This window comes from Mauremys reevesii, linkage group 5 (assembly GCF_016161935.1).
Source record: "Mauremys reevesii isolate NIE-2019 linkage group 5, ASM1616193v1, whole genome shotgun sequence".
NCBI lineage: Eukaryota > Metazoa > Chordata > Testudines > Geoemydidae > Mauremys > Mauremys reevesii.
The window spans coordinates 41223888-41243979 of record NC_052627.1 but is presented as its reverse complement, the minus strand read 5'-3'; the positions used below and the strand labels follow the sequence as shown (position 1 = coordinate 41243979).

The 20092-nt window shown below is 41.1% G+C and overlaps 1 protein-coding gene across 1 annotated transcript in view; it reads left to right on the top strand.

Moving 5' to 3' along the window:
- Positions 1 to 817: 817 nt before the first annotated feature.
- Positions 818 to 20092, top strand: part of TRPC3 (transient receptor potential cation channel subfamily C member 3) — a 92587-nt gene continuing 73312 nt past the window's right edge. The window contains exons 1-2 of the mRNA XM_039542666.1: positions 818 to 837; positions 1819 to 1886. The gene's annotated coding sequence lies outside the window, so the exon portion shown is untranslated. The remainder of the gene's footprint in view (positions 838 to 1818; positions 1887 to 20092) is intronic.

Below are 20092 nucleotides of genomic sequence, written 5' to 3'. Positions count from 1 at the left end.
TTACAATGTCACCTGTAAGTGAAAACAGGTGTTTGCATGGCACTTTTGTAGCCCACAGTGCAAGGTATTTACGTGCCACATGATTAATCACAATTAATTTTTTTAATTGCAATTCATTTTTTTAATTGCTTGACAGCCCTACTAAAAAGCTTCCATAGAACCATAACTAAGGAAGAAAGCAGAGACACTTGGCAAATTAACTCACACTAAGAGTATTTCCAGGAAATGTTTATCTTTGTTTCTGAAAAATACAAGTAGTGTTTTGAAAGAATGGCAGTGTTGCCTTGTTGATTTTTCCTTGGTGGACATCCTTGATAGAATTGAATGCACACCCACCTGCTTTCTTTCTTTGCAAATACTACTACTGTTACTAATAATAACAATATATGTGTTGTGGCAAACCCAGGACAAATGGCTACAAAGAGAGGAGTAGTAATTAGTCCCAGAGGGGGTTAAAAGACCTCTCCCTACCTACTGAGGAGAGATAACCATGGGGAAATAAGGTTCAGCTGGAAAAGGAGTTACCAGGGAACTAACTAGGTTCAGCTGGCCCTAACTGCTGGAGACCTTTTTAAACCCTCCCTGGCATGGAAGCAGGGGGGAGAGTGAGAGAAGCAGAGATGTGGTTAGCAAGTTAGGGGTAGCAAGGCTCTGAGCCCTTCCAGCAAGGAAGGCTGTGCTCTGTCCCCAGAAGGGGAGAAACCCAGCACAAGGGATGGACTGACTGACTGACTGAGGAAGGGATCAGCCAGACCCTGTGTGACTTGGAAGGATTTTGCTTTGCCCAAGCCTGTGTATCCAAGGCTAAAAAGGACTGAGCCTGCTGAGGAGAAGCAGGTACTTTGCCACAGTGTGTATATATAAGAATAAAGTGTATAAGTGATACAGATTATTCTTGCCAATGTGCCTTTGTCAACAGTGAATTTTATTTGCTATCAAGTTACCCATCTCCCTTACTTTGTTAGATCCCTCTGAAATGCCTCACCAACTTCTCTACACAAAATTCTCTAACTTTAAACAATGTTTAACATCCTGGTTTGGCTGTTATTAACTATGGGCTTGATCCAAAGCCCATGGAATCACTGGAAAGACTCCATTTGGATCAGGCCCTAATGGAAGGACTGAGAAATCCTATATTTGGATCATAATAATATACATACACAACATTTTCACTCACCTATATGTATTAGTAACAATATCTTGCATTTCAATAAGCAACTTTAATCCAACAAATTTGACTTTGTCAACAAACTAAGCATAACATCTCCATGAGATAGATAAAGGAAGCGCAGCCACCTGCATTCACCTCTACAAGGCCACCAAAACATATCTGGAGTTCTTATTCAATTGCAGTCCAGTTTAGAGTTATCATGACAAGAGTCAAAGAAGTGTTAGAAAATGGTCAAGGGTTCTACAGCTAATTTTTTGAAATACCCTGAATGTAACAGTCTTTGTCTGATTTTTAGCAAGTTTTCCAGAAAGACTCTACTATGGGATAAGTTGTGGCATGCAAAATTGCAGGAATATTGGTTTCTTTGGATGAAGTTACAAGGAGAGTATCCCTTTAAGTAGAAACATGTTTCACTTTTAGACCATTAACCGCTTCTGTTAAAAGTATTTGCGAAAAGGAGTGAGACTGCATACACTAACACTGGCACTTTTGCTAAGCAAAAAAAATAAATATTTTCTGTTGTATTTTAAATGCCAATTTAAAAAGTTAACATATGCTTCAATGCCATGTAATGCTTTCCTGTCGGAAAGGTTCTGTATCTAATTCTGTCAACTGATCCTATTTGTCCTTGTCACTGCTGCCCACAGAAACACTCCCTGCAAGCACAGAGCTTGACGTGGCTGCAACCAACAGCTAAGAAGAGCACATTATTCAGGTACTAGAACTGCTTTCAACTGGGCTAATCCTAAAATCTGTATTCCAGTGGATTCATTCAGTATGGATTATTGATTAGGGGCCTGAGCCAAGGCTCACTGAAATCAATGGATTTCTTTCCATTGACTTCAGTGGGGTTTGGATCAGGACCTATCTGTTGATGATGGAACTGGAATAGCTATTCCAAATGAGGAAAATCAGCGTGGCATAAATCAGCCAACATGATTTTCAGCAGAGAGGGAATTCTTGGGTGTGTTATTTCATTCCTTTTTAGATCTGTACTCTAAGCACAGTCTCAAACAAGCTGCATATCAGGTGATTTGTGCCACCCGGTTCTGATATTTTCAAGGGATTTCTTCCTCTTGCTTGTATTATGTGAAAACAGTGCAAAGGTCTCAACTGATGCAAAATGAAGTTGGCCTCTGTTTAGACCACAATATCACACCAAGCTTGTGCTCCGGCCCTTCAATTGGCTCCCAGTTTGTTCCCACCAACAGTTCAAGCCCTTGAAAGTTGTTAGCAGATGAGGTCCAGCTATATTAGAGATTGGAGGCCAGATTCTGTGGCCTGACTCCACTCCCTGTTTGCTATGGTGCAAAGAGAGCAGAAAATCCCTGTATTTATAAAGCTGATGTAGCTGCCTCTTAGTCAAGCACCTCTAATTGTTTCAGGGATGTGAGGGACAGAAGGGAAGCCTGACATATATTAGAGCAGCTTTCAACAAGGCTGGAGCCATTGCAGATGTGACTAGAGAATCAGAGAGCTGTGCCTCAGTGTCCCTATCTGTAAAATGGGGATAATTATGATTATCTGCTTTGTGAAGCACTTTGAGATCTGCTGATGAAAAGCACTATAGAAAAGCGAGGCACTATTATTATCTAACTCCATCCTTTGAGCATGTTACAAAACCTTCCTCTTTGGTAAAGCTTTTCCACCAGGTGCTAGAATTCCAATAGTTCTAGGAACAGAACAAAATCAGGGGGCTTCACAGAATGAACCTCTCCATGATAAACTGAGACCACACACAGTGGGAGTGGGATATAAACTATACAACACCCTGATTCACAGTTCATGGAACAAGACACAGAAACCAGCTGGCATCTGGTCCCACCAACCAATCTTTTTCTTCAAAAAAAAAAAAAAAGTGCTCTGATCCCCATCTCATGTTTTCCTTCACTACTTTCCTGCCTCTGCCCTTCTCCTCAGTTTTTCTTTCAATTACCTTTTTTCTTCATTCTGTTTTTCTATCAGTTGCTCCTTTGCCAGCCCTCCTCATCTTCATACCAAATCCAAGATCATACAATGGCCAGACTTGCACAGAGATTCTATCCCGTCTCCTTGCTCTTTCCCCACAGTACCCCCACTACTGGCTCCCCTTTGCAGCAGGCACTGGAAGATGTAGTACTGAGTTCACTGAGTCTGATCATTCTATTGCACAGATCCAGTGAAGGGACATCACCAGGCCCTCCCATCAGGATGAGCCCAAGACAGCTGTCCTGGCAGTCTACCAGCCTACTTCCCACCCCAGCATTAGCCAAGTCATTGAAACATACTAAGGGTAGAGGTCACCAAAACTTTCAGTCACAGAGGAAAACCACATAGGGGAAAAAAGGATCTTAATTAACAAGTCCTTCCTTTTCAGCACAGGAAGTAGTGCTTCCTGAGTGGGGAAGAAGAGCCAGTTATTTTAAAGTTAAAATAAAAGCACAATTTTTACTGTTGTGTGAGGAGGGATTAACAGCAGCTCTCTACAAAATTACTGTAAAATTTGTCCAATTCTTGTAAAAAAGCAATAAATATGCAGTACATCTACTGAATTAAAAGCACTTGCCTTTTTTGCCTGCATATAGAAATGACAAAGGGCATGAATTTCAAGGAATACTAATAGTCCTTACTCAAGCAAAATATGTCATTGAGTTTAATGGATGGTATGAGTAAGGACTTCTGTAATGTACCTGTGACAGGTTTGGTCACACAGATCCCCCTGGGACTGTTGCCTGATCTGCTGAAATTACCTTTGAGTCCATTTTCTCTGCCAGTGTGGGACTTCCAGAATCCTGTCCTGTTGAGCCAGACATGCTAGCCTGCTGCAACACAGACTCAGGGTCTGGACCATGCCCCCAAAGCAGCATGCTACCTGTCTCCAGAACCCAGACACCCAGTTCCCAATGGGATCCAAACCCCAAATAAATCCATTTTACTCTGTATAAAACTTATACAGGGTAAATTCATAAATTGTCCACCCTCTATAACACTGATAGAGAGAGATGCACAGCTGTTTGCTCTGCCAAGTATTGGTCACTTACTCTGGGTTTATTAATAAAGACAAGTGATTTTATGAAGTATAAAAATAGGAGTTAAGTGCTTTCAAGTAATAACAGACAACAAAGTCACCAAGCAAAATAAAGCAAAAACATGCAGGCCTAAGCCTAATACATTAAGAAACTGATTACAGGTAATATCTCACCCTCAGAGATATTCCAATGAGCTTCTTTCACAGACTAGACTCCTTCCTAGTCTGAGCCCAATCCTTTCCCCTGCTACAGTCCTTGTTAGTTCCAGCAGACATCTCAGGTGGTAAGCAGGGGTTTTCTCATGACTGCCAGCCCCCTTTGTCCTGCTCCACCCCCTTTTATAGCTTTGGCACAAGGCAGGAATCTTTTGTCTGTGCTTGTCCCCAGCCCCGCCTCATCAATGGAAAAGTACAATGATTAAGATGGATTCCAGTATCATGTGACACGGCCACATGTCACTGTAAGATCCCTAGTCTCCATTCTTCCTGGATTGGCTCACATGGACACAGGAAGGCTTGCAGGTAAATAAACCATTTACAACCAATTGTCCTAGTCAATGGGAGCCATCAAGAGTCCTAAACCACCATTAATGGCCCACACTTTGCATAATTACAATAGGACCTCAGAGTTATACTTCATATTTCATACATGCATACAAATCGGAGGAATATATTCGTAGTTTATAACCTTTGTTATGATATCTTACAAGAGACCTTTTGCATAAAGCATATTCCAGTTACATCATATTCATACTCATAAGCATATTTCCATAAAACATATGGAGTGCAACATCACAGTACCCCAATATTTATCGGTCTTTATTGCCTTATATATTAACCTTATGTTTTTCATATTTTTGGGTGCTGCTCCTGTAAAAGCAACGCTAGCTCAGGTTTTGTCAATAGTAGAATTGTTTTGCCAAAACTCTTCCCCAGTTGCTGCCACTGGTTCAACTCCATCAAGGCTAGCAACAGCAGGGCCATAAGTATAGGCAAGGTACAGGCAGCCACCAGTATTTTAATCACTATGTGAACAAGGTAGGGTCAGATAACCTGATGGTAAAACTGTCAGCAGTGGTGTGGAACACTCAACAGTAGCTCTTTTTGCTGATGTAATGGTATCAAAATATTGGCAAAAAAGCTAGTGCAGATATCCCCTAAGAGCAAGGGGCACCTTGATGTAGACACAGCAGTGAAATGAGGACAGACACATGCATGGAATTATGTGGAAGTCTGCAACTTTTATTAAACTGTAGCACAAGGGAGGGGCACTACCCACTGATCACCCATACTCTCCTTTACCAGGCATTAATTGGTTCTAGTGTGGGGCTCACATGGCTCTTTATCATATAACCCATAATGCAGGTGACTCTCTGCAGCCTACCCGCAGCACACAGCTCTCTTTGAGTCCTACCTCCCTCCCCCACATAAAGGGGACATTGTGCAAAAAGGGGTAGGGATCTCAGCCTGCAAGGGCCCCAAGGTCTGACATCAGCTCATGAAAGCCACAAGGTCTCACCCTATCCCAAGAGCCCAAGGCCCATCACCAAAACCCAGGTATTTCACTTCTGGGAACAGTTCATTTTATCCTTTTAACCTCACAAAACCAGCCACAAGTTGCCACAAATTAACAATTCAATCCAAGTACCTGAGTTAGGTACTGAGCACATTCCTACTTAACACACAGTGGCTTGCAGGTGCTGCAAGGAAGGTGAAAAACTTCTTGATTCTCTGCCAATTGGCCTGTAGGAGAAGAAATTCCTGCCTGACCCCCCAACGGGCTATTGGCTAAATCCACAGCAAATGTCAGGCTGGGTTCCCATTCCTAATTTGAGGTGGATAAGGTAGGGCTACTGGAACAGAGCCGAAAGAGGCTCCACCTGGCCCCATGCCATGTTACATTCTGGGAGCTGGGAAATGCTGACCAATCAGCTGTTGTAATGGTAGTAAAATGTTGGCAAAGAAACCCAGTGCAGACATTGCCTAACAGCAGAGGGCACAATCTTGCAGATGTTACTCGTTTTAATAAACACTATCTCTGGTAACAAGTATTTGTAGACTTATGCTCAAAATAATATGTACACTTTTCACAAAGCCATCATTCCATATGTGACCTTTCAATACACATCCCCAAAGGAAACCTCAACAACAGCATCAAAAGACGGGCCTGGGAACTTAAATTCATAATGCTGCTAGGTACTAAAAGCCATGGACTCAACAGGTACACTGATTTTATGCCCCATTACAACAATTTGCCTGCTAACCCTTAACTGCCCACTTCAAATTCCTTTTGCATAACAATCTAACCCTTATTGCCTACACCTATATTTTCTGACTGCCGCTTGTGGGTTCATTAATAGGTTCCTTCATGCAGTGACAAGTTATAGAGAAGGACACAAGTTCTATGTGATCTGGAGGGTTCACTCCTGCCTTAACACATTTTTTTTTAATCTATCCCTAGGTTATGACATGTTTAATTAAAAAAAAAAATTCAAAGCCCTGCTATTTTTTTCACCTTTGTAAATACTTTCAGTCAATCCATTTTAATATAACATTAGAGATAAATGAATCAAGAAATTCCATTATTCTTATTGTACTCCATGTAAGTAAGTGAATTTGATTATGATACAAAAGGAAAGAATTTGTAATCATTAACTATAATGTTTTTGGGAAGGAGATTAGATAGGAGACTAGCATCATTAGAGGTTTTTATCTAAAGATTTCCTGCCTGGGGTAATTGTTCAGAGGAGCAGCAGTAGTCATAGAGGGATTATGTCATTTATTTTCTTTACTAAAGCTATGGACTAAGCATTGTTTTATGGATTCATTTGAAAAAAAAAAATTATTTTTATGAAAAGTGAGACTGTCTTTTTTGTTGAACTCATAGACTTTAAGATCAGAAGTCATGCTTTTGGTGGAGTTGAAGGGATTCTATTCTTTCTTTTTTCTTACAAAATACATCAGAAAACTGTGGTTAAATGATATTTCACTTTCAGTGTATTGTCAGCTAAATCCTTCGAGATTGTATTATATTGCTGGACAAGCCAACAGTTTCAATCATATTTATTAGCAATATAAGCATGAAAATAGTTGAAAATATGTTCTTTTACTTGTATTATTCATCTATGAAACATGACTGTTTTGACCTATTGATAAAAATGTCAATACATCACTATAATGTAAGTCTACACAGCAGTCCTATAATTGATCACACACTCAGACACAACTTGCATCTGTTATCTAGTTTTTCCAGATGCTTTTCCTATGCTGTGTGTTCTTGGATGTTATTTCTGTCTTGTATTCCCTTGTATGCTGCATTTCCAATAAAAGAATTGTAAAAAGAAAAAAGTGTGCATTTTATATAAAATCTAAAATGATAAATGTTTTTCTGTTTCTCACCCACACATGTGTGTGTGGGGGCGGGAGATGCTTTTTGTTTTTAGAATCACATTACTGGAAACAGAAAAGTGGGAGAACATAAAAATGTTTCCTTAGAGGTGACTTGCAAGGATAAAAAATTGAAATTATTCTGGTTTTTGCTTCCTTGTGATTTAATAAAAAGGACTGGAAATCTTTTTGTTTTTTCTTTTAACTTTCTGATTACTTTTTACACTGTAAATTCAGGTTTTGTATACCCAAGAAATCGAAGGACAACTGAAAAACGAATGGGATTAAGACATCACAAGAAGCTGAAGTTGAGTAACAGAGAGAGAGAAATATTTTTAGTCAGACTGCATAAAGTGGTTCAAGCTAGGGCTTCAGCAGGTTTAAATTACTGCATTTAATGTACCTGCACTGATGTCAGTGTGTGTGTGTGTGTGTGTGTGTATATACACACACACACACACACACACACACACCAATTTACATGATGTGAGGGTCTTGCTCTTTGCTTTTTGTTAACACCCATTACACCAAAATACCTAATAAACTCTTGGGAAAAAGGATTTCTTTGCTGAACATTCAACTCCCCCATTCCTTCACGTAAGGTGTGAGAAAGCTCATAATACACATTTGAGACCCCTAAGAATTATTCCAGCAAAACCAGGGAAGATCAATTTTGATGTTCCTGCTGTCTGGTTTTGTGCTATGGATCTCAGATGCCTTATAAGAAGTGATTGGGTGCTCAATCAAGCACATGTAATAAGCAGGCTTTCTACCAAAGTATTTAGTATTCCTTTTTTCCTTTTCTGAAAAGGGATAAAGGACTCCAGCAAGTGCACTTAATATCAGCAAATTTGACAGATAATGTTGGCCTCCTCTTTTTTTCCAATTGTGCAAATTCAACTCTAATGTACGGTAATTTTTTTAAAAAGTCGTGCCACAGAGATTTCCCCTAAAATCTTCTTTAATAAAAATTTCTCTAAAGGTAGGTGAGGGGGAGAGAGATTATATAAAAATTCTTTTTCTATTCCTCTCTTAGCAAGCATGGGTTGTTAAGCAGTTAGTTTTCAAAATATTCATTCTTTCTTTCCTCTGAACTGAAATGATGATTTGCTTAGGCTACTAGAATTACTATTGTGCCACTTTGGCACAAGTGCATCACAACGTCAATAGATTATAACCTTTAGGAATTTGGGAAGCACTTGCAATGGAAAAATATCTATAACTCTAGAAGGCACTCTTATAACAATTATCTGAACACCTGACTGCCCTTTATCAATTACACTGAAAAAGGATTAGTAATTAGAAGTTCAGAAGATTTGACCAAGTTCTCTCTGTACTAACAGGATTATTTCTCCCTCTGTGATAATTGGTCATACGCAAGACAGATTAAGTGTCTAATGTGAGGACTTTGGGAAGTACAGGTAAGGATCACAATGTACTCTTTGTTCTTATTATGTTAATACCTTGCCATATTGCCTGAGAATGTATCTGTCTAGACTTCTATACCTCACTGTGATGTCTGAGCTCATCACCAGACCATTAATGTGTAAAAACATGTTATTATGAGGCATCAGGACCATTCTATCTAGGCTTCTACACCTGACTGTGATGTCTGAGCATCTCACAGGAACATTCTGTCCCCAAGTTCTCATACTCTTCCAGTATCACTTGGTTGCTCCTGTCATGGTGGAATTAGGTCTTTTGGCATTCTCTGGAGAGGACTCCTAAGGTCCTGCCATTCCCCACCCCAGTGCTGTCCCTAGGAGAAGGCCTGTAATCTCCATTTCGGGGTTAATCCCCAGCAAAAATTCAGAAATAGCTCAGGGAACCACTACTAGCCAGAAAATACTTAAGTGCAGGTAAGCCAAGGTATATTGCTTCAATAAATCCACTACTTTCAGAGGGAAAAGGTGACAGAGTGCTGGGCTGATTGGAAATTAGACCAGAGGAGCACTGGAGAAACGAGGAAACTTGAACTGTATTTTTTAAAAGTTCTTTGTCTATAAAGCTGCATGGACACAATGCCATTAGAGATTTTTGCAAAATTGCTGCCAATTCAAATAAACTCAGACCCTTGCAATAAAACCCTCTCTCAAGAGAGTGACTTGTGTATTCAAGCCTGAGTCTCTGGGGAATTTTTGACTCTTGTCATTCTGCCCTTTGACCTGTGACAAGCTCTCAGTCTTATTCTAGGCCTGCTTCTTGCTTGTATTTCTCAGTAGGGGTTGGCAGCATGAAGCAAGGGGTAGTCTGCCAGTGTCCCGCTCTGAAATCCTGCTCAGGAGTTGAAACAGCCTCACAGACATACATGAAGAATCACAGTTATCTCTGTACAATTTAATCAGTTTAATTAGACAGGGATTCTGCAAAGTTTCACCCACAATTTAACAAATGCTTTCCATCTCCCTCCATTTTTCAAGGCATGGTTCAGTTTCCCAGATTCTTATATGAAGATTGTGGTAAATTTGACAAAACACAACTATATTTAAAGTTATTTAAATGCAAATAAAACATCAGAACAATTTTAAAAGACATGAAAAATATCTATTTTTGAACAGGCTGAAAAATGATTAAACAGAATTTTATAAAATTTAAAAAAAAAATGTGTCATCTGGTTGAGCACAAGCATAAGAAATTTCAGTCCAAAGATGATTTTTTTGAGAAAGTTATAAGTGCCTGAAAACAGAAAAGAACACTGTGAAAGTGCTTTATCAGCCATGATGGAACCTGGCTACTTCACAGCTGTAATAAATATTTAGAGACCACACATTGAAATAAATTGATGCTTCATGTGAAGTCTTGGCATCACTACAGATGAGACTTTTGCCACTGGCTTTAATTGGAGCCAAGATTTCACCTTTATGCTCTGGCTACACTAGAGATCTTACAGAGGTGCAGCTGCACCCCCTGCAAACTCTCTATTGTAGCCACTCTAAGCCAATGGGAGAGTGCCTTACTCCCCATCAGTGGAGCATCTGAGAAGACAATGGCAAATCCAATTGCAAAGACATTGACACCTTGCAACCAACAACTCAGAGGGATATGGACTTTCCCACCTTGCCTTAGGGAAGCTGAACAACAATCCCCCAGTTCGAGATCAAAGGACTGGATGGGTATGAGGTGGGGAATAAGAGTTGATTAAGCCGTGGCTCTCACATGGAGTCTGACAAAGGAGGTCAGATGGAGGCAGACAGACAGAGCTTGAACCAAGGGGTTCATTATAGCTTGGCTGGGCTCTGGGCTAGCCAGAATGAGCTATGCTTTAACCTTCATTTCTCTACATTACCTCAAAGATTTCCTATGCTATGTTCCAGTTAACAAATAAACCTGACTGTTTTGACAACACTGTGTTAGAGTCATTGCAAATGCTTGGCGAGGCGCATTAATCCCTGAAAAGTGTACTAGTCTCCTTGGGACCTGTGTCAGCTGGACTCGCTGAACAGAGCTTACGATGTGAAGCAAGAGTGCTGCAGGCCCAGAGGTCCAGTGTAAGGAGGCAATGAAGACATGTGGCTTACCCTGGAGGAAGACTGAGACCCTGAAGGAGTCTGGCACACTGAAGGGGTTCCTCCTAGAGACTGTTCCAAATCTGGGGCTATAGCAGCAATCCCTGTGGATCTGTGACAAGGGTACCTGGAGAGCAATAGTGATATGTGGGATCAAGATCTCAAGCAGATTTTTAGGGTAGAACATGTTGCTTCTGTAATTCCTTATAATAGCTTGATATTACCTTCATGAAGGTCACTGGGCCAAAGTGTTGTCTCATCAGGTCTGTAATTTCTGATGCTAAAACGTCTTAGGAAAATACATTCTGTTGAAAGCATTTTTGCTAATAGCATTAAATGTGTGCAGGCAGGATACATCTCTCCTCCTATAAAAAACTATACACATGATTAAAAAAGGACTAGAACTCAGGGAATTATTCTGCCTGAAACTTAAAGAAGGCAAAGGAGCTACTGTAACATAGTCCAGCGGAGACTCTATAAATAACACCCTAATCTCAGTCTGCTAAAGTAAAAGCATTACTTTAGCCTTCCAGCTGAAATATTATGGTATGTTCTGTAAGTGTGTTTAGCTACAAATATTAAATCATCTTATTGTTTTAATTTATGTTAGTAATGAAGTATTAGATAGCAGGATGACTGACATTATTTCAGAGCATCCTTAATGGCTGATGATAGAGCCAGACCTGAATGAAGAAAGAATGAGGAAAAGTCACAGTTCCCCAGCTAGCACTTTCTCCCATAAATGTGAGGTGATGAATTTATTACTCTTGAAAAGCCAGACTGATAGGACTGGAAACTGAAGCCATCTACTTATCCATAACACAGATGTAATACAAGCAATTGCAACGTAAGCTTCTTCATGCTGCTGTGCCCTGCCAATGTGCCTCTGTCTGATGTGGAGCTAGTACTGAGCGAGCAGCTTATACTTCGCTCCATTCAATCTCTCTGTTGAAATTGCCAACAGGGATGCTGCTCTATTCTGCAGCTCCTTTTATATGGCCCTCCTGGCCACTGATTAGACATTCCAGCAGCCCCTCTGATTGCTTGCCTCCTTGCAACCACTCTAAGCCACTTGGAGGACCTCTCCACTGCTCTTTTCCTGGGATGGGTGTGGCAGAACCCTGAGGCCTCCAGGAGGGAGCCTTTGGGCCTAATCCAGCCATCATACTGACCTAACCTCATTCCTTCAAATACCCTTTTGTTATAATATTGTGGCTAGATAAGATATTGTTGCTCACATAAGGTATGTCTACACTACAGCTGGGGGCGAGCCTCCCAGTCCAGGTAGACAGACTCAAACTAGCTTGGCTCAAGCTAGAGTGCTAAAAATAGCAGTGTGGATGTTGTGGCTCGGGTGTCAGCTTGGGCTTTCAAGCCTACTCTTCTCTTAGGTCTGAGTTCAGGTGGCTAGCTCGTGTCTCCACTGGAGCCACAATGTCCATGCTGCTATTTTTAGCATGCTTGAGCTAGCACGAGTCTATCTACCTGGGCTAGGAGGCATGCTCCTAGCTGCAGTGTAGACGTACCCATAATGGCATACTGGTCAGAGTGATAAACCCTATTTACAAACTGCACATTGTATAGTGAAATCAGTAAACTGTGGGGGGACCTGTAAAGCAACGTGGTAGAGTTTGATTAATATAAACTGCCTGCTGCCTCAATTTATTGTTTCAAGATTCTCATATTCCTGTACTTTGAAAAGGTACCTCAGCCTTTGAAATTTATGTTCTGGCATTTGTTGTCTGGTAAACCATAAAGAAAATGACAGGGCATCCTGCTGTCCTTTGGTGTCTTTATCAAGAGTTAGATAAAGTCAGATCTTTATAAGAGTGTGCTAGATCTCAATAGTAAATGCAGTATCTTGTATTTCATCTTCTAGCAGTTAAATAACCCATAGACACTACCTACCCGATTAACAGAACATTATTCCCTTTAGTCTGTCTTTGCATCATTAGCAGTTTAATACATAATATGTATGTTCTCTTGCACACAAGTACTGTATGTTCATTAATCTGCAGCACACACAATATTACTGAGACAACCACATTAATCTCAGACAAGCTATTTACATCACCAGTCAGGAAAGAAAACAAATACAAAGACAACAGGCACTAAGTGCAGTGAACTGTATATGTTCACTCTTTCATAGTATGAATCACCAGTTGAGGTTAATGTTATTGCCATCACAACAGCAAGTATTCCCTGTGGTGTTCCCAGGAATAGAGCAGTGGCTGTTAATACAGCAGTCAGATGACCAATCCAAATTCAGGGCAAAAGGAGTTGGGCAATGACCCAAGAGTATTCTTCCTGAGCTGTGAGATAGAACATGGGAAATGGATGATGTGGTTGTTCTATATCAGCTGTAACAAAAAAATGCCTTTCTTGCCTTATCCCCAGCAAACACTGGGTTTAAATGTATGTCACAGTTATTTTTAACTTTGAGAATTAAAGCACTATTGGTATTAGAAGAAATTAACTTTTTTGCATACATGCATTATAATATAGATATGTATCATATATCACACTCTGCTCTCTTCAACAATGTATTGCTTAGAAAAAAAATTGCTAATACGGGTGCTGATTAATGTGTGATTATTACTTATACTTATCCACTGGGAATTAGTATTTTTGTTTTAAAAAGAGGAAAGATCCTGAACACAAAATTCCCAGGACCCCAGGTTCCCTTTCCAAAATTACAAATTACACAGAAGAGGAAAAACTTGTCACAAATTGCCACAGCATAAAAGTTACAGAAGAAAACCCAGGTAAAAATCCTTTTGGAGGTATGCAAGAGGATTTTGCAGGCTTGTGCTGTGTCAAAGGACATAGCCTTCTGTTCATGTACAGGGTCCAAGAATGATACCTGCAGAAATCAGCAGACATTGGATTATTTAGTTTGTGGGCCAATCTCTTTAGACTTGCTTTGTGTCTCATTACCCACCAACTCCTTCAACCTAGTCGCGTCTATTAATTCTGCAGGTTTGCCCTGGGCTGATGCCACTTTGAAGAGCCACCATCTGTTTTACCCCTTCAGCTGGCCTGTCCTCTCAAAACCTGTAGTCTCACGTTTATGCAGTGAGAGTTCTCAGACATCCCAGGAGAAGCAGGGGATGATGCTTCTTTAGTGGCTATTTCCTCTCCCTTTTTCACCAGCCAGATATAGCTGCAGGGGAGCTGTAAAGTGGGGATGCTAAGAGCCATTGAACCAAACTGTAAACCCTGTATATGATGATAACCAATTCAAGCCAGGGGATGCAGCAGCAGCCCCCCGGCACCCCTACATCCAGCACCTATGAATAGCTGCTATTTGAGCCTGTTTCAAGTGCCCCCACCCGCTTTCAGTGGAGCAAATTATTTGGCCCTAAATCCATCGTGGACTTTGTTTTCTCTTCGCAGTCTCAGCATTATGCGGACTATATTAATTACTTATCTTTTTAAGCACTTAGAAAAAGTAAAGCACTGTGTAAAATACTGTAAATGTTAAACATTTTTATGTTTAACTAAATGTTAAACTTCTGACTTAAAAGTATCCAAGAGACTACTTGTACAAAGTCTAAAAAAGAGGCTTTTAAGAAGGACTAGCTGCAATGCAACCCAAAACCCAGAAACCCTTGGGACTCAAGTTTGTGCTTTACTCCCAGGCCAGCAAATACTGGCATTGCTAGTTGTGATGGCAAGTGCTCTCAACCTGTTGTGATTATGCCTCTCAAGTGAACCCCTCTGCCTGACACTTGGTATGGCATTGAGAGGATGAAAGAAACCACATCCTGCCCACTTTGACAGGCATCCTTGGTGTAAGGAAGTAAAAGGGGGACATTTTGGATTCCAGATGATCTCTGGCTGAAAAAGACAAAAGTAAACAAAAGCAGAAAGGGAGACAGGAAATGCAAGGAGTTCAATTTCATTGGTGCCCTTGAAGTGCAAGTAGGATAAAAGGTCAGGATTTGTTTCTGTAATTCCAAGTTCAGAGGAACATTCTGCTTTGAAATCAGAACATAGTTGGACATGTTCAGTATAAACCTTCTCAACAGCAATTTATTTCATGGAAATCAGTTTTGCATAAAAACAGATTTTGATAGGTTTTTAAAGGGTATTTCCATACTTTCCCTAATAAGGCAAAACTAAGAAATTGCAAGTGGTCCCCTAAAATGAAATCAAGTCTGACTTTGCTCTTATAGTGCACAATGATCCCATGGTAAGGCACAAGCTTAAGAAGCAGGAAACTTGGGTTCTATTCTCAGTACTGCTATAGATTTCTTGTGTCAACTTCAGCAAGTCTCCTCTTCCTGCTTCCATTTTCTTATGTATAAAATGGGGAGACGAGGTCTCCCTTAATGCACAGGGCTGTTTGTGATGACAAGTGTATACATGGCTCTGAAATCCATGGATGGAAGGAGTTATAGAAGCTTTATTATGCACGGCTTTGACTTCCAGTTGTAGCAGAAGAGGTTCTATATGGGAGGAAGTTGTCGGGTGCATTTTGTCCTTGCCATCATGAATGAATGTATAATTTGGAAAAAAAAATGCAGTAAAATTAAAAAAAAAAATCACAAAAACCGTAATGCTCCCCTGCCTCTCAGGTTAATAGGTCAGTGAACGAAGAAGGTATTTTTTTGTAAAGAAAGCGGTGATGTAGCACAGTGCCTCCCAAGCATCCCTTCTTAGTGCCTATGCAGTGCCCTGCCCCTGTTTTGCCCTCTAAGAACTCAGCCAGTTCAAAAATCCCCATCAGGGATCCAATTTATTTAGTCTCCTGGATATACACTGGCCCTCCAGACCCCGGAACTCGTTCGGCCTCACATCCAATAGTTCAAAATAACCCATGAGGGTTGCCTACACTTGAAATGCTACAGCTGCACTGCTATAGCACTTCAGCGTAGACACTACCTATGCCGAAAGGAGAGGTTCTCCTGTTGATGTAGGTAATTCACCTCCCTAAGAAGCTGTAGCTAGGTCGACGGAAGAATTCTTCATGTGGAGCAGTTTGTTTACATACACAGGGATGTCCCTTGAATCCTCCTAACACATTTTGGTGAAACTTTCATGGAGGTACTCTGCAATCCTCTCCCGAAGGTTTCTAGGGATGGCAGCCTTATTTCTTCCTCCGTAGTAGGTCAATGATGCTACAAGAGACCTGAATGGTGGCATCGGGTTACGTTTCCAATCCTCTAGAAAATTATTTAATCAGAACAGGCTGTGATCTTCCGCAAAAGTCTTTGAGGTAATTGTTAATGAGCTGCTATATGCCGATGGCTGTGCTCTAGAGGCACATACTCAGAAGATACACCCTTGATTATGGACAAATTCACAGTCTGCAGAAAGGTACAGGCTGACAATCAATTTGAAAAAGACAGAAGTCATGTAGCAACCTGCACCATATGGATTTTGAGGCACAGACACTGAGTTGTAAATAGCACCAGATTCAGCAGGCACAGACTGTAATCTCTTGCTTGTCATTGAGCTACCTGTGATCATCATGCAGAAAGGACTGCCACTCTTGCATTGGTCTTTTTAGGCACAACCACACACACAAGATGTAAAACTTGCCAGCGTCATCTTCGGTCACAAAGGACGACAATGACAACAATCTGGACTGAAGTTTTAAGTGTCCAACAAAGATGAAATGTATAGGGATGATCATTTTAACTTATAAGGTATTGTATACAATTGTTGCTGAAAGTTACCACAGACTGGAACCAAAGGAATGATATAATCTGAGTTTGTCTGAAATGAAAGAACTGTTGGTTATGGGTATCAACACTTCTAGAGAAGCTACAAAATTACCTTATCGACAGACCAGAACTTTCATATGTTCTGCACAAGGAACATCAATAATTTGCCATAGTTTTGGATCTTTCTTTTCTGGGGAGCAGTTGGCAACGTACTCACTACCAATAGCACCACACCCTGGGACCATCTCCCAGGCTTTTACCATCACATTGTTGGGCCTTCTTTTTCCTGGCTCAGAAAGATGTCCTGATCAGATGAGAAGTGTGGACCAGATGACATCATCATTACCCAAGCTATATCCTTCACAGCCCATGAGATGGGAATCTTTTATTCTATCTCAAGTGTGTCAGTTTCCTCCTCACCTTATTCCTCAGATCTTTTAATTATCTTTTGCTTGTTGCCTGCTGGCTAAAAAGAGTTTGATTCTCTTAGTCTGATAATAGTTAGGACAAAGCTTAAACCTTATCTTAAAACCTTTCCTCTGATCAGTTTGGCACCGAGAAGCATGTCCCAAGCAGTCAATTCCAGAAGAATAAAGATAGTGTCTCAAAGTGGTTAATATGGCTGTGCATCTCAGCAAGGGATAAAATAGTGCAACTTAGCCAGACATTTTTTAACAATAGGAAAGTGAAGCTCTGGTCCTTTATGCTGTGCCTATGACCTGCAAGAAACTGAACTGCAAGAATAAGAGACTGAAGCTGCATTTTCTTATCTTCTGTTATTTTCTGATGCCTTCTCTCTGCGTGTACATTCATCCTGTCTTAAGAAAAAACAGGAACTGACTTTAACAACAAAACCCCAGAGCTACAACCTAAAATTGAATCTCTCTTTTCCCCAGCAAGGACATTTGATACAATCTGGCTGTCAAGCAGGGGTTTTTCCTTTTAAAAAACTCTATATATCTATAGAAAGAGTGGCTGTGGGGATGGGAGGAGATAAAGGAAACTGATACAATCAAGATTTATTTGTATTTGAGTTTTAAATAGTTTTCTTTTTTCTCTTTTCTCTTTAATAAATGTTGAAACAAAATTTTGTTGGCGATGTACAACAAATGAAACCAAGTGTCAGGAATGGGGGCCTGCATCTGCATCTGCTTAGTCGTCAGCCAGTGAGCACAGCTGGGTTACAGCAGAACCACCTGATTGGCTAAGGCAGTCATGTGGCTTAGTCTTAATCCCAACAGCAGAGGATCAATAGTTGCTCAATGACTCATAGACTTTAAGGCCAGAAGGGATCATCATGATGATCTAGTCTGACCTCCTGCACATTGCAGGCCACAGAATCTCACCGAACCACTCGTGTAATAGACCCCTAACCTCTGGCTGAGTTACTGAAGTCCTCAAATCATGATTTAAAGACTGGAAGTTACAGCGAATCCACCATTTACATTGATTTAAACCTGCAAATGGCCTATGCCCAATGCTGCAGAGGAAGGAAGAAAAAAACCCAGGGTCTCTGCCACTCTGACCCAGGAGAAAATTATTTTCTGACCCCAAATATGGTGATCAATTAGACCCTGAGCATGTGGGCAAGACTCACCAGTCAGACATTTGTGAAATAATTCTCTGTAGTAACTCAAAGCCCTACCCATCTAGTATCCCATCATGGGCTGTTGGGGATATTTGCTGCTAGCAATCGCAGTTTGGCTACTTGCCATGGTAGGCAATCTTATCATACTATCCTCTCCATAAATTTATCAAGCTCAATCTTGAAGCCAGTTAGGTTTTTTGCTCCCACTGTTCCCGTTGGAAGGCTGCGCCAGAACTTTACTCCTCTGATGGTTAGAAACCATCATCTAATTTCAAGCCTAAACTTGTTGCTTGCCAGTTTACATCCATTTGTTCTTGTGTCCACATTGGCACTTAACTTAAATAACTCCTACCCCCTCTCTGGTATTTATCCCCCAGAAGCGGTCTCATCAGTGCCTTGTATAATGGTACTAACACTTCCCTGTTGCGACTGGAAATACCTTGCCTGATACATCCTAGGACTGCATTGGCCTTTTTCATGGCCACATCACATTTGCAGCTCATAGCCATCCTGTGATCAGGCAATACTCCCAAGTCTTTCTCCTCCTCTGTCAGTTCCAGCTGGTAAGTCCCCACTTATAGCAACAATTCTTATTGTTAGTCTCTAGTGCAAAGTGCAAGATCATGCACTTTGCACTATTACATTTCATCCCATTTCTTCCAGTTTTCAATGTCATCAATAGCTTTTGGTATGATATTCCGGTCCTTCTCCATATTAGCAATACCTCCCAACTTTGTGTCATCCACAAATTTTATTAGCACACTTTTTGTTCCAAGGTCATTAATAAAAATGTTGAATAAGATTGGTCCCAAGATCAGTCCTTGAGAAACTCCACTAGTAAACTCCCTCCAGCCTGACAGTTCACCTTTCAGATCACCATTGTAGTCTCCCCTTTAACCAGTTCCTTATCTACCTTTCAGTTCTCATATTAATCCCCATCTTCTCCAATTTAACTAATAATTTCCCATATGGAACTCTATCAAATACCTTCCTGAAATCCAGGTAGATTAGATCTACTGCCTAAAAAATTGTTTATCTTCTGAAAGAAGGAGAACAGGTTGTCTGGCATGATCTACTTTTTCTAAAACCATGTTGTATTTTATCCCAATAACCGTTAACCTCTACTTTCTCATTCAAAATTTGTTCCAAGACCTTGCATACACTTGAGGTCAAACCAACAAGCCTGTAGTTTCCCGGATCCACTTTTTCCCCCCTTTCATAAAAATAGGAACTATATTATTATTTCTCCAGTCATAATTTTCTGGTTCTTTGTGCTTACTTTACTCCAGCTGGGTTCCTGCTTTGCTGCGCACTGCTTCAGTCTAGACCAGGGGTCGGCAACCTCTGGCATGCGGCTCGCCTTGCGGGCTGGGCCAGTTTGTTTATCTGCCGCATCAGCAGGTTCGGTGGACCGCAGCTCCCACTGGCCGCGGTTCGCCGTCCCAGGCCAATGCGGGAGGTGGGAAGCCGCGGCCAACACATCCCTCGGCCCGCAGCGCTTCCTGCCGCCCCCATTGGCCTGGGACAGTGAACCGCGGCCCGCGGGAGCTGTGGTCTGCCAAACCTGCCAACGTGGCAGGTAAACAAACTGGCCCAGCTCACCGAGCCGCGTGCCAGAGGTTGCTGACCTCTGGTCTAGACCTTGTTTGCACTCAACCTGGAGCCTGCCCTGCACCAAGTCTTGTTCCAGTCCTGTCTCGCCTTGCTTCTGTCTTGGAACCAGCCCTGCTCCTGCCTTCCCTGACTCCAGGTAATCTGGTT